At 51.7% G+C, this 13,270-nt stretch overlaps 1 protein-coding gene across 7 annotated transcripts in view; it reads right to left on the bottom strand.

The window, feature by feature from the left end:
- PTK2B (protein tyrosine kinase 2 beta) overlaps window positions 1-12,029 on the bottom strand; it is a 138,037-nt gene extending 126,008 nt beyond the window's left edge. For 4 of the 7 annotated variants that reach the window (XM_069575929.1, XM_069575926.1, XM_069575922.1 and 1 more), the window contains exon 1: window positions 11,778-12,029. The gene's annotated coding sequence lies outside the window, so the exon portion shown is untranslated. The remainder of the gene's footprint in view (window positions 1-11,777) is intronic. The other 3 variants (XM_069575927.1, XM_069575923.1, XM_069575931.1) reach the window with 2 other exon arrangements.
- Window positions 12,030-13,270: the final 1,241 nt, after the last annotated feature.

A 13,270-nucleotide genomic window follows, 5' to 3' on the forward strand; every position in this document is an offset into this window, starting at 1 on the left:
GAGAGGATCCCAGACGATCTGGGCCCCTCGAGATGCATGGAGGGACCTGCCCTCCCTGCTTGAACTTTGGGAAGCTCTACTGTGACGTGGTTTACACACTGGGCTTTCCCCTAAGATCCATGTTGAAGAAGATATCCTCTGGTTAAGGACTCCCAAGCCCCCTTATTTTAAGTACAAATAAAAACTCGGAGGCTTGAATCAGCCCACCCAAGTGACTCACCCAAGGTCAAGTGACAGCGAGGTGACTGAGCAGCCACTTCCTGGGTCTGCTTTCCAGGCAGCGCTCTCTCTGTCCCCACGCCTCTCCCCAGGAGTGAACTCAGGCTGGCCACTAAGCGTTTAGCAAACAGGTGCAGGAAGAGTTTTTCTAGACAGAGAGTCAGGTAGAGAAGGAGGGAGGAGGTCCAGAGGCCACTCGGGACCATGGAGAACCACCCTCTGTACAGCTCTGTTGCAGCCACCACGACAAGCCCCAGGCCTGTGCACAGAAAGGTGGAAGTCCAAGTGGCTAAAAACTGTGGCTCTCATCACTCAGGATCTCCTTATCACTCAGGCTTTCAGTGGAGGAGAGACTCTTTTTCCAGCATCCAAAGCCTGAATCTTAAGTGAGATTCTCATTACCACCATGTATGTACCCTTGAACAAATCACTTTGCCAACCTGTGCCTTGCAATCTCTCCTGTATCCTCAAAGTGACTTCACCCTTGACCAGAGCTTCTGGTCTTTTTTCCTGCTCCCTGACTTTCTGCTGTCACTCAGCCTGGCTAGGATGATTTCAAATAAGCAGGAAGATGAGAGGGAAAAGAAAGCAAGGATCCAATGGATTAGAGACAGGAGCAGCTCAACAAAGGGATTATCAAACTCTAAATCACCCACTCCCTCTCTCTGGGCTCTCGAAAACCTGCACATTCCCTGAGAGGCCAGGAAAGCATCCTGACCTCAGGGGGCTGGGAGGAGGGGGTAGAGAATGGTGGCTGGACATGGAGAATGCAGTCCTCTCTCTGTTGCAACCGGCTGTTGTGAAGCCCAGCACAGAGAAGGACAAAGATTGCATCTGGCCTCAGGGAGCCAAGACAGATGAGTGTGTAAAGGAGGAAGATGGAATCTCCAACCCTTGGAATTTTGAGGGAGTTTGGAAGAAGGATAGATGAGTGGGTGGGGCTTGGCCTGAGCCCTGGGGGAGGAGTCTGATTGAAGAAGGGTGAAGGGGCTGGCAGTCCTGGCAGGTAGTCCAAGAGGATCTGGGCAGAGATTTGATTTGGGCATAGGTTTGATGGGAACCAGCAAGCAGACCAGGCTATTTGGGGTGAAGGGCTTAGTTTGGAAAGTATGGGGAAGTTAGGAGAGAAGGTAAATGGAGGTGAGATTACAGAGGGCATTAAACAGTAAATGTAAGGGATCCAGATCTGCCTAGAGGCACAAGCCCTTCTGAGGAACCTAGAAGCAAGGAGAGGCAGTGAGGTAACATCCGGTGATATCAGGTAACATGGCTCAGACTAGAGTAGGGGCATGGGAAGGGGGAGGAAGGAATGTGAGGCACGAAGAAAGAATCTGCAGGATTAGTGATGGGTAAGATGTGAGCAGGCTTCCCTGGTGGCTCAGAGGATAAAGTGTCTGCCTGCAAAGCAGGAGACCCGGGTTCGATCCCTGGGTTGGGAAGATCCCCTGGAGAAGGAAATGGCAACCCCCTCCAGTATTCTTGCCCGGAGAATCCCATGGACAGAGGAGCCTGGCGGGCTACAGTCCACAGGGTCACGAAGAGTCAGACACGACTGAGTGACTTCACACACGAGATGTGAGCAGAGGAGAAAGGGGAGATAACCCAAAGTTTCTGACTAGGAGAACTACAACTGCGTGCCCAGGAGAACTGTAACTTTGTGCAGAGGAGGGGAGCCAGAAGGCGAGGCTTTGGGGTAAGAAAACGGCAAGTTTTGTTTTTCAACCTGCAGCACTGAAGATGAGTTACTCAAGTGGACATCTTTTACAGTTTCTTGGAAGTGGAGAGCTGAAGCAAGGGAGGAGGTCAGGCAGGAGGAGGGAACCAGGAGTCGTCTGAAGTGATGAGGGTGGGTTGGAGGTGGTAGATAAAGCTGTATGCCTCTCCGGAAGGCCGCCATTACAAAGCTTGCTATAGGATCTCAAGACAGGATGGCAGTGCATCTCCACCAAAGATGAGGTCCACGGGAAATGGCTTACATGTGAACCAAGAACGTGGAGGAAGGAGAAGATTAAGGGGAATGACGAGTTACTTATATAACCTAAACAGTTTGATGCTCCCATAAATGCTACATCTCTTAAATCCATGTCAGGACCAATTTCAATTCAGAGAACACAGAAGCCTCCGACTAACCAGCAGACACTCTCCAGGACCTGCAAATCATCCCAGATCACAGAATTTATCCAGACTCTTGAGGCAGGAGCTATTATAATAAACTCCTCCATGCCCTCTTTCCAGGTCAAGCTCTCTTATTTCTGATCTACTTTATACACTGCTGCCCAAACCTGATCATTAACCCTTTACCCACGTTCAGAACAAAGTCCAGTGGCTCCCAATAGCCTGCAGAATCATGTCCAATCCCTCAGCCATCATGTTCCAACCTTATCTTATTCTCCACCCTTATCTTAATTGCCCTTTGATACTCTTGGCTCCAGCCAAAATGAGTCATTCAAATCATGCCTTCCAGCCTCCCTCTTATTCATGCTCTTTGACCACAGCCACCATCCCATGTTTCCAGGGTCATACTCTGGACATCTTTTGAGAGCTTTTTCAAATTCCACCTCATCCAGGAAGCATTCCCAGACTCCCAAGACAGAAGAATTCTCTCTGTTTTCTGGCCTCATTGTACTTTATTGGTGCCTCCTTTATGGAACCAAAAGTCCCTGTCTGGTCTCACAGTTATTTATCTTTATGTATTATGGCCAGGAATATCCCCTAGAGAAGGGAGTGGCTTGCCCACTCAGTATCCTTGCCTGGAGAGTCCCATCGACAGAGGAGCCTACAGTCCACAGGGTGGCAAAGAGTCAGACACAACTGCGAGACTAACACTTTCACTTTCATTATGTCCCTAAGAAGACTGTAAACTCTTTGAGGAAAGACAATCCTTCAAACTCGGGGAAAGAATATACTCTGTGAGTGACAAGGGGGCTGAAGGAGGGGAGAAATGCTGAACAAATGCCAAGAATGAGTCACAAGTGAGAAAACTCAGGCTTTGAGAGGTTACATAACTGGCGATGTCATCTAGGGAAAAAAGTGACAGATGAAGACCCAACCCATGGGGATTCCCTCATGGTCCAGTGGATAGGAATCTGCCCGCCAATGCAGGAGATATGGATGGGTTCGATCCCTGGTCTGGGAAGACTCCACATGCCACGGGGAAGCTAAGCCCATGCTCCACAACTGCTGAGCCTGCGCTCTAGAGCCTGGGAATCACAGCCACTGAAGCCAGGGCACCCGAGAGCCCCTGCTCTGCAACAACAGAAGCCACTGCAATTAGAAGCCTGCGCACCTCAACTAGGTGAACCTCACACAGCAGCGAAGACCCAGCATAGCCAGAAATAAATAAATAACAAGAAAAAAAAGACTCAACCCATGTCTTTCTGACCCAAACTCTTCGTCTTTCCAGGAATCATGCCTGGGGTGTCTTATGGGGCAACTTCACGCAAGTTAGGTGTTTTGCTCAACAACCCTATCAAACTTGCGGTACTATTTCTTCATTTTGAATGAGAAAAGTGAAGTTACTTTGCCCGAAGTCACACAGCCAGCTACTGGAAGAATCTAAACCAGAGCCAGGTCTCCTGACCCCTGACCGTTTTCCCACTCACCCAGGCTGACAATCTGCCAGTGCTGAGCTGGGGACTCGAGAAGTTCAGCTGGGGACAGCCAGTCACAACTGGCTCAATGGGCATGGCCGTGTTTCAGCACCTGGTGTCTATGCCATAGCAAACACAGGTAAGCCGATGCTGGTAAGAGCATCTTCGAAGGTGCTGGAGGGTCAGATCTCTGGTTACCCGCTGGAGCAGGAGCTAAGGGTGGGAAGAGCATACACCTGAGCCAAAGAGAGAGGAGCTGGGTTCTCACCCTCAAAGCTCCTGAAGAACAAAGAGACTACTCAAGGCTAGAGAGGAAGTTTGCGGGGGGGAGGTTATTGAGGAGGGACGATTGACATTAATTTAGAAACTCGAAAAAGATGTGATGCTCCAAATGGCACGGACCAGAGGAGGGACTGTTCTCTCACTGGTGGGAAATGGCACCCATGCCCTCAGAAGAGCAAAACCTGAACTCAGGGTAGAATTCCCGATGGGCCTGTTAGGGGAGGCACATTGACTGAAACTGCCCACCCTGACCAGGCGCCGTAGCAACCATTTGTGTGTGTTATTTTACGACAGGAGATCCTGTCTTGAACTAGTAGGCCACCCCCAACCAGAAGAGTTGGGGAAAAGTCAAAAGGAGATGCCACGTGTTCAACCACCTCCCAGAATCCTTTTCGCTGAGCAACTTGTGAGCCACCAGGAAGGACCCTGAGCCAGAATGATTGGCCAAAGACAACCTAGAAACAAATCCCATCACCATAAAACCTGAGACTGTGAGTCACGTGGCAGAGCAGTTCTCCTGGGTCTTTGTTACCCAGCTGCTCTCTGCCTGGGCACCTCCTTCCCCATTAAGTCTCTTGCTTTGTCAGCATGTGTGTCTCCTTAGACAACTCATTTCCAAGTGTCAGACAAGAGCCCACTCTTGGGCCCCGCACGGGTCACCCTGCATGTGTCCCAGGGGGATTGCAACAGCTGGGGAGTCAGCGAGCCAGCTGGAAGACTGTCAGAGAAAAAAGGGGTATGAAACAGAGTGCCCTCCAAGTTGTTGGGAGAATTGTTCTATTGAAAGGGAGATAGTCCACAAGACAAGAACTAAACCCAAAAAATGGGCATGAAACAGAGTGCCCTCCAAGTTGTTGGGAGAATTGTTCTATTGAAAGGGAGGTAGTCCACAAGACAAGAACTAAACCCAGGAGCAAGCTCTCAACACCAGGCCAGTGGATTCCTTGAACTCTTGTCTAGGCAGCGATGGTGCCAGGTCCTGTGAGGGAGAATTTCAGGACACAAAAGGGAAGAACACAGAAGAGGAGGAAAATGTTAGTGGATGGTCACTAGGATAAAAAAAGAGGAAGGTTCCCTTCCAAGGCACTGGAGGTGGCTGATCTCGGTTCTAATCACACTAACTGGCTGCCTTTAGTGCTGGGTAAGTTCAGAGCTAGGTGGGGTCTGCAGCCCACCCACAGCCCACCCAGAGGGTCACTTGGAGACAAAATCTTGCACCGCTATCAACCCACTCCTCGGGTCTAGGTAAAAAGTACATTGGAGCACAGTCTCCAGCCTGCTCTCTTAATCAAACCATCATCATGAGTAATAATTATACCCTGGGAAACAGCAGAGTGACTAAAAAAGCTGCACCCCTCCCCCCAACACCACCCCCTCACACAGCTCAGAGCTTTGTGCTGGGTGCCTAGCGCCCTGGAAGCTGAAGCCACCATTTTCTCCTGTGAGCCCTCTGTGCACCTTCAGTGACCATACAGGCTCTAGTGTCTGATGCGTGGGAGTAGAAAGGCTCTCAGTTGGCTAAAGAGCTGACCCAGCCAGGCTGCTGACAGAGTGAATTGGGGGCAAGAGTAGGGGGTATGGGTTGGAGGCAAGACGCAAATTCTGCCTCATATGTGATTGCATGTTGGTGAGACAGTCCATGTGAGAAGCTGACTTCTGCCCCTCAGAAGAAGGACTTATCACCAGGGGAAAAAAAAAAAAGCTCCTTCCCCATCAGCTCAGATTAACTCTAAGTGTGACTACAGAATGATAAGGAGAGCTGACACTTATTGGATGCCTACCATGTGCCTGATAAAGGACTGAATGTCTTATGTACAGTCAAGGCAATGAAGCTGGAGCATAAGTCCATCTGGGAGATGGAAACACTGGACTAGTCCATCCAAACTGGAGGGCCTCCCAGGTGGCACCAGTGCTAAAGAACCTGCCTGTGAATGGGGGAGACATAAGAGACATGAGTTTGATCCCTGGGTCGGGAAGATCCCCTGGAGGAGGGCATGGCAACCCACTCCAGTATTCTTGCCTAGGAAATCCCTTGGGCAGAGGAGCCTGGCAGGCTACAGTCCATGGGGTCACAAAGAGTCAGACACCACTGAAGTGACTTAGCACAGCACAGCAGTCCATCCAAGTTAGTGAACGTCCACTCCCCCAGCGCCCTGACTGCCTACCTGGTCCACCCCCCAGGTTACCCATGAGCACTGACACAATGGGCTGGGTTCTGTTAGATTCCTGCCCAGGCCTTAGCAGCTGTTAATATTTTGGCTATTACTCCTGGTATCCCCTCACAGAAAGCCCTGTCATAGTCTCCGTTTCAGAGATGAGGAAGAGAGGGTGATAGGGCTTGGCCAAGCCAATGTCATACCATGAGTCCCAGAGCTGAAGCTGGAACCCGGGCTGGCTGACCAAGTCCGGGCACTGGCCCACAGAACCACCAACCACATTAGTGTTTTGGAGACCATTACCCATCTCCCTGCTCCTTCCCTTTTATTCTAGAACGGGCCCAGAGTCTAAGAGAAACTCTAGATCAGGAGCCAGCAAGAACTTGTGTTAATTACCACCCCTTCTGCCCGCACGTCTTGGCAATTGTCCATCTCTACTCCAGCCACCTCGGATTATCCATATCTATTCCATTTACCTGGGAGGCTGGGACCACATGGTCCTCGAGTCTAGGAATCCTGGGCAGGGAGAAAACTAGGAGTCGGGAGACCTACCATGCAGGGTTCGCCCAAGATACACTCCTTCCCCTCCCCTACCTCAATTGTACTTAATAGTATCTGAACACACGGAACTCCTCCATCACCCCAGAGGGCCTATGGGCTGAGAGACATACTTTACCAGGGTCCTCTGAACCGTGGGAAATGGGTGGGAACTGTCGTAGGAGGCTGTAGGCTGACACGTGTCGGGGTTTGTGTACATGAGGCACGAGTGATGCTAGGACAGGGCACATGGTGCCAAGTACCTGAAGATCTTCCATAAGCTAGACACTGCTGAGTCCAGGCTAGAGGTATGGGGTGAATGATGTCCATGGAAAGATCTGCTTGGTCCAAGAACTGCACTCACATCAACAGTCACTAGGTGTGGGTTGGCTGTTTCCCTTGAGAAGGTAATAGTGCCCTCTCCAACCCACTACACATATGGATGTGAGGGTTGGACCATGAAGAAGGCTGAGTGTCAAAGAATTGATGCTTTTGAACTGTGGTGCTGGAGAAGACTCTTGAGAGCTCCCTTGGACTGGAAGGAGATCAAACCAGTCAATCCTAAAGGAAATCAACCCTGAATATTCATAGGAAGCAGTGATGCTGAAGCTGAAGCTCCAATACTTGGGCCACCTGATGCGAAGAGCTGACTCAGTGGTGGTGGAAAAGATTGAGGGCAGGAGAAGGGGGTGACGGAGGATGAGATAGCTGGATGGCATCATTGACTCAGTGAACATGAGTTTGAGCAAGCTCCGGGAGATGGTGAAGGACAGGGAAGAGTGCCCTGCTGCAGTCCATGGGGTCACAAAGAGTTGGACATAACTTAGCTACTGAACAACAACAACCCACTACAAGGGGTCTATAGTCAAATCTAGGGACTTCCCTCTTAGCTCAGTTGGTAAAGAATCTGTCTGCAATGCAGGAGACCTGGGTTGATTCCTGGGTCAGGAAGATCCCCTGGAGAAGGAAATGGTAACCCATTCTATTCTCTGCCTGGAGAATCCTATGGACAGAGGAGCCTGGCAGGCTGCAGTCCATGGGGTCGAAAGAGTTGGACATGCCTTAATGACGAAACCACCACTACCACGTAAGTTCAGCAATACAGATGACTTTTCTGTGGAATTGACCATGGTCTAGATCATGCAAACATGTGGGACAAATGCATGTTTATCCGAGAGTGGGCTCCTTGGAACGTGTCACCAGTGGAACACCTGTAACCATCTCATGGCACAGAGTTCCTCTGAATACTGTTTGGCAAATGGTGCTCTAAGAGCTGGGACAAAATGCTTATCACTGGGCAGGAGGATGGGAAGATTCAGCCACTGGAAAGAAGGGCCATTTTTAATCCAGTGATTCTCATAAGGAAACACACTTTCCATTTCCCCTTTCTCTTAACAGATTCTTAGCTCCTTCCATGTTCCCTTTCAGGATGCCAGTTAATTTGCTCTTACAAACACCCCCATAAAAGTCAAAACAAGGCATCCTTACTTCTTCTACCCCTGAGCTCTATTTTCCTAATAAGTTACTCAGTATAAAAACGGGTGTGTTGGGCTTCCCTGGTGGTCTAGTGGTTGACTGCCAGTGCAGGGGACACAGGTTCAACCCCCAGTCTGGGAAGATCCCACAGGCAGCAGGGCAACTAAGCCCGTGCACCACAACCACTGAAGCCCATGCACCTAGAGTTTAAGCCTGAACACTGCAGCAAAGAATAGCCTCAGCTGGAGGCAGCTGGAGAAAGTCCAGGCGCAGCGATGCAGACCCAGTACAGTCAAATAAATAAATCTTTAAAAATATAAAAATGCAAATATTGACAGCCAAATTTTATGGCACGTTTGTCTCTGTCAGCCACTGTGCTAGCTGTTTACCTAGATTCTCCCTGTTACTTCACTCACATTTCCTTTCAGTTAATTCTTTGAATCATTCCCCTCCCCTCGCCCGCTCTCCACTCCCAGTATCCTCCAATAGAAGAGCTGGTTATCTCTTCCCTTGAAGCAGGGCATCTAGGCAGCAGGTCAAAGGCAAAGTTGAAAAATGAGCCAGGCTCTCCCTCTCAGGAGCTAACCCACTCTCTCCCTGGGAGTGGGATCCCCACCGCATATTTCCCCTGGGACCTCTGTGCTCAGTCACTCAGTAGTGTTCAACTCCACATGACCCCATGACCTGTAGCCCACTAGGCTCTGTCCATGGGATTTCCCAGGCAAGAATACCGGAGTGGGTTGCCATTTCCTATTCCAGGGCAACTTCTCGATCCAGGGATCGAACCCACATCTCCTGCATTGGCAGATGGCTTCTTTACCACTGTGCCACCTGGGAAGACGTTGGTACCTCTGCTGCTGCTGCTGCTCAGTCGTGTCTGACCCTGTGCGACCCCATAGACGGCAGCCCCCCAGGCTCCCCCGTCCCTGGGATTCTCCAGGCAAGGACACTGGAGTGGGTTGCCATTGCCTTCTCTATGGTACCTCTGAGCACTCAATAAATAAAAACAGAAATAAATGAGCCCCAAGTCCTTTGAGGATGCTACTTTGGTCACCTCCGGGAAAGTGTTACAAAGATTAATATCTACCACTTTTTCTTCAGCATTCCCTGGGTAATTTACATACATGACCAGGGAGCCAGCCTACAACCTGGACAAACAGGTACTCTCGTCCTCATTTCTGAGAAGAGGTTCTGGGGCTCTGAAGAGCTAAGTGGTTTATGGGGGTCTCACAGCAGGCAGGTGGCCAAGCTGGCATTTGACCAGGTCCATTCAGCTCCAAAGACTAAGGAATTGTTTTTAAGAGACAACATGGTCAATTAGTGGACAAGCCCCAAAGTGGAATCTAGGAGGACTGGCTACAAGATGATATGTCCTGAGACTGTTCCCTTGGTGCCTGCACACTACCCACCCCTCACTTCCAAGCACAGTAGCATCCTCAGCTTTCTCCCAGACCAGTGGTCTCCAGCCTCTGGGATCTAATGCCCGGGGATCCAAGGTGGAACAGATGTAAAAGTCATAGAAATAAAATGCACAACAAATGAGCATGAATCATCCTGAAACCATCCCTCCCCACCTTCCAGTCCGTGGAAAGACTGTCTTCCATGAAATGGGTCCCTGGTACCAAAAAGATTGGGGACCACTGTACTGAAAGACAGGTGCCAGATAAAATACAAGACGTCCTGTCACACCTGAATTTCAGATCAACAGTGAATAATGTTTTAGTACAAGTATGTCCCAAAGAGTGCACGGGACATACTCGTACTTGACAAATACACCGTTGCTTATCTGAGATTCAAATCCAAGTGTTCTGTGTTTTCATTTGCTAAATCTGGAAGCCCCGCCCTTGAGTCAAGTCAGAGGCTGCTGGCTCTAGGGCCTGAGTGACAGGAGTTGCCATGGCAGCCCAAGCAGACCCTCCTGGAGCTTCTCTCCCCACTTCTGCAGCGTCACTTCTCCCCTGCACTCTCCATGCACTGAACACCCCGAGCTACTTTCAGTTTCCTGGGTGCGTCATGCTGTTTCTGGCCTCCAGTCTCAGCACTTGCTGTGCCCTGCGCTGTTCATCCCCCTCTTTCCCTCCCAGACTAATTCTACTGATCCTTCAGGTCTCCACTTAGAGCCACTTCTGCCAGGAAGCCTTCCTGGACACCCTGACCGGTCCCTCCCACAGTCCCCAGCACTGAGCGGTCACCACCTGCTGCTTTCCTCCCCACAGCACTGCTGGTGGGTTGCGGGGGTTGGGAGGTGCGGATGGTGCACACTGGGGTCCCTCACGCCCAGTGCGAGCACCTGGCCTGGGGTAGGAAGTCAGCCAATGTGTACAGAATGAAGGAATGAGAGCCCAGCGTCCTGCCAGAGCTTGTCTCTTGGTGTGTCTACTTCCCTCCCTCCGTCCATCTTCACTCACTTTTTCATCTCTGCCTCCTCTCACCCGCCCCCAGAGGAGTTGTGAAATCTGGGGTTAGGTCCACAACTGCATTCCTTGCCCTCGAGGGAGGGGCCTCCTCCTGCCCCTTCCCTCATCTTTGGCACCAACTGCCCCCGAGGGCTCATGTCCAGCTACAGGTCAGGGGAAGCTCTGCTCTGGCTTCTGAGTGCCCCTGGTGAGTGTCCCCTGCGTCCCAAATTCTGTTCCTTCCTTTCCTGACCCTTGGAGGAGTCTAACTGGATTGAGCACCAAGTTTGGGGTGCAGGGAGTAGAGAGTGTCAGATGGCTGAGGGTTAGGGCAGTTGGTGGGGTTCTTGCTGGGCTCAGAACAGCACCCATATGCTGCCTGCTCACCCACCCCAGGCTTTGCCCACGCACCGCCTGCCAGGAGAAGGAGGCAGGGAGCTTAACTCTTTAGGGGCATTCCCAAGTAGTTTCACAGAGACCCAGGGCGGCAGCAGGTCTTAACTTTAGTTCCCCAGGACACACAAGTACTCACACACACACACACACACACACACACACACACACACACACACACACACACACACACACAGTAGTCCTGCCTCTACGCCCTTGCAGAGCCCTGCTCGCTTCCAGTCGGGGGTGCAACATACAGAAGATGCCTCGTGAGGTGGTCAGGTTGGGGAACAAGAATCCAAAGCGGGGAGCCCCGGGGTGTTCATGGGCCCGTGACCGGGGTGGGAGCGCTGTCTTCGGGGGCAGGGGCAGGGGGTGGGGGTGCAGCGCGGGGCGCCGGCAAAGGCTCTAAGGCAGGAGTGGAAGGTGGATTCTGAAAGCTCTCTGATCTGACCTTTGCAGGCAGGGGGCCCTTCTGAGTCCTCTCATCATAATCCCGGCCTTCCCTGTCTGAACCCGATAAGAGAACTAAGAGGGGAAAGAAAACACCCTTGAGTTTCAAATTAACTCCCCAAATAGACTCCCTCTCCCCTTGGCCGAGGGCTAGCCAGCCCAGAGGCGCCCACTTCTGGGTCCGCGGTCCGGGAGTCGCCCCCCACCTCTCCCTCGTCCAGCCTCCAACTTCTGGCTGGGCGCTCGGCGCCGATCGATCGCGGGAGGGGACTCACTCGGGGCGAAGCGCCGGCTCCAGTGGCGGCGGCTGCGGCTTCTTCTCTGCTCGGCCAGGTGCGGCGGGGGCTAGGCAGGTAAGGGGCGCTTCCGAAGGGGCTCGCGGCGGCTCGGGAGGCCTCCGCTGAGTAAGAGCGCTGACAGGTTTGTGTTTTCCCCTTCTCCTCCTCCGGCTTAACCACACCCCTGCCGCTCTCCTCCCCACTTCCTTAAAGGGTGGGGTGTGTTGTCTGCGGTGCGGAGCGTGTGTGGCTCCAGCCTCTTACCATAAACTCTGAAATAGACGCCGCTGCCAATTCCCGGAGCTGCACGTGCCCACCTGGGAGGGGGCCATCTCTGCCACCCCCAACCCCACGTGGGGTCTCCTGATAGTCTTTGTCACCACCGCTTCCACCTCGTGAGCAGTTGAGCACCCCCAACTCCACCCCTCCTCGCTCTCCCTTCCTCTCCACTGGGAAGCTTTCCTCTTAGCTCCCAGGTCTGTTGCAGAGCTAGAGACTGTTAGCAGCCTGCCACACTCCCAGCATCGGTGTCCCTCCGGGTCTCTTCAAGGCCTAAAGTGCTGCTTTGGGAGGATGGGGTGGGGGCACCAGAGGTCAGATGACTGTCACCAGGGGCTTTGGCAGAACTGGTCCAGGGGTCTGAATGCCACAGTCCAGGTCCCTGCACTACAACAGCCAGGACCAGAGGCACAATAGTCAAAGATGCTGGGCAGCCTTTTCTCGTCCCCTCTCCACATCAGTCCACTTGGTTTGTTGACCAAGAGCTTGGTTACCTCTTCACTCTGGCCAGCAGGGCAGCAAGAGTCGAGGCAGTGACTCAAGGGCACTTAGTAACCCCTTTCTCTGTCACTAGAAAGATTCTAGACTTTTTCTTGAGTAGGAGCAGGTGAACAGGACTCAGCATAAAGTCAAAAAGCTGGTGTGTCACTCAGCATTCCTCACCTTCTCAAAGTTCCTCTCCAGAGCCCCACCCCAAACTTCTTCATTCTGTATCCTGAGAAGAACTGGGATCTCCCACACTGTTAGAGGATGCTCTTCACAAAGGCGTCTCTGAGCATGGCACCCCCTGGTGTTGTGCAGCTGCCTGTGACAGCCCAGTGTACTCTACAACCAGCCCCAGTCTTCCTTCCCCCACCACTTCCAAACTCAGAGGACGGGCCACCCCAGAGAAGAGCCAGCATTTGGTTAGTATGTCTAAATGCCAACCACTGTGCCAAGGAACACTCCATTTACATTTTATCTATGTTAACATTTCCTTTCATTCTTCCCATTTTCTGAAAAGAAAACAGATTTAGATTAAAATGTCCAAGGCTGCAAAATCAGAAAGTCAGTTTCCTGCAGTTATGATCAGTGGACTGTCTGTAGCTCTTAAAATGCAGATACCTGGATGTGACTCTGGGGCTACTGAAAATCAGAATCTCTGAGCCTGGGACCCACCCACTCATGCAGGGTAACTTACAACCCATCTGTTGGAACTCACAGCCTTGTTA

The sequence above is a fragment of the Ovis canadensis genome, chromosome 2 (assembly GCF_042477335.2).
Source record: "Ovis canadensis isolate MfBH-ARS-UI-01 breed Bighorn chromosome 2, ARS-UI_OviCan_v2, whole genome shotgun sequence".
In the NCBI taxonomy this organism is placed as follows: domain Eukaryota; kingdom Metazoa; phylum Chordata; class Mammalia; order Artiodactyla; family Bovidae; genus Ovis; species Ovis canadensis.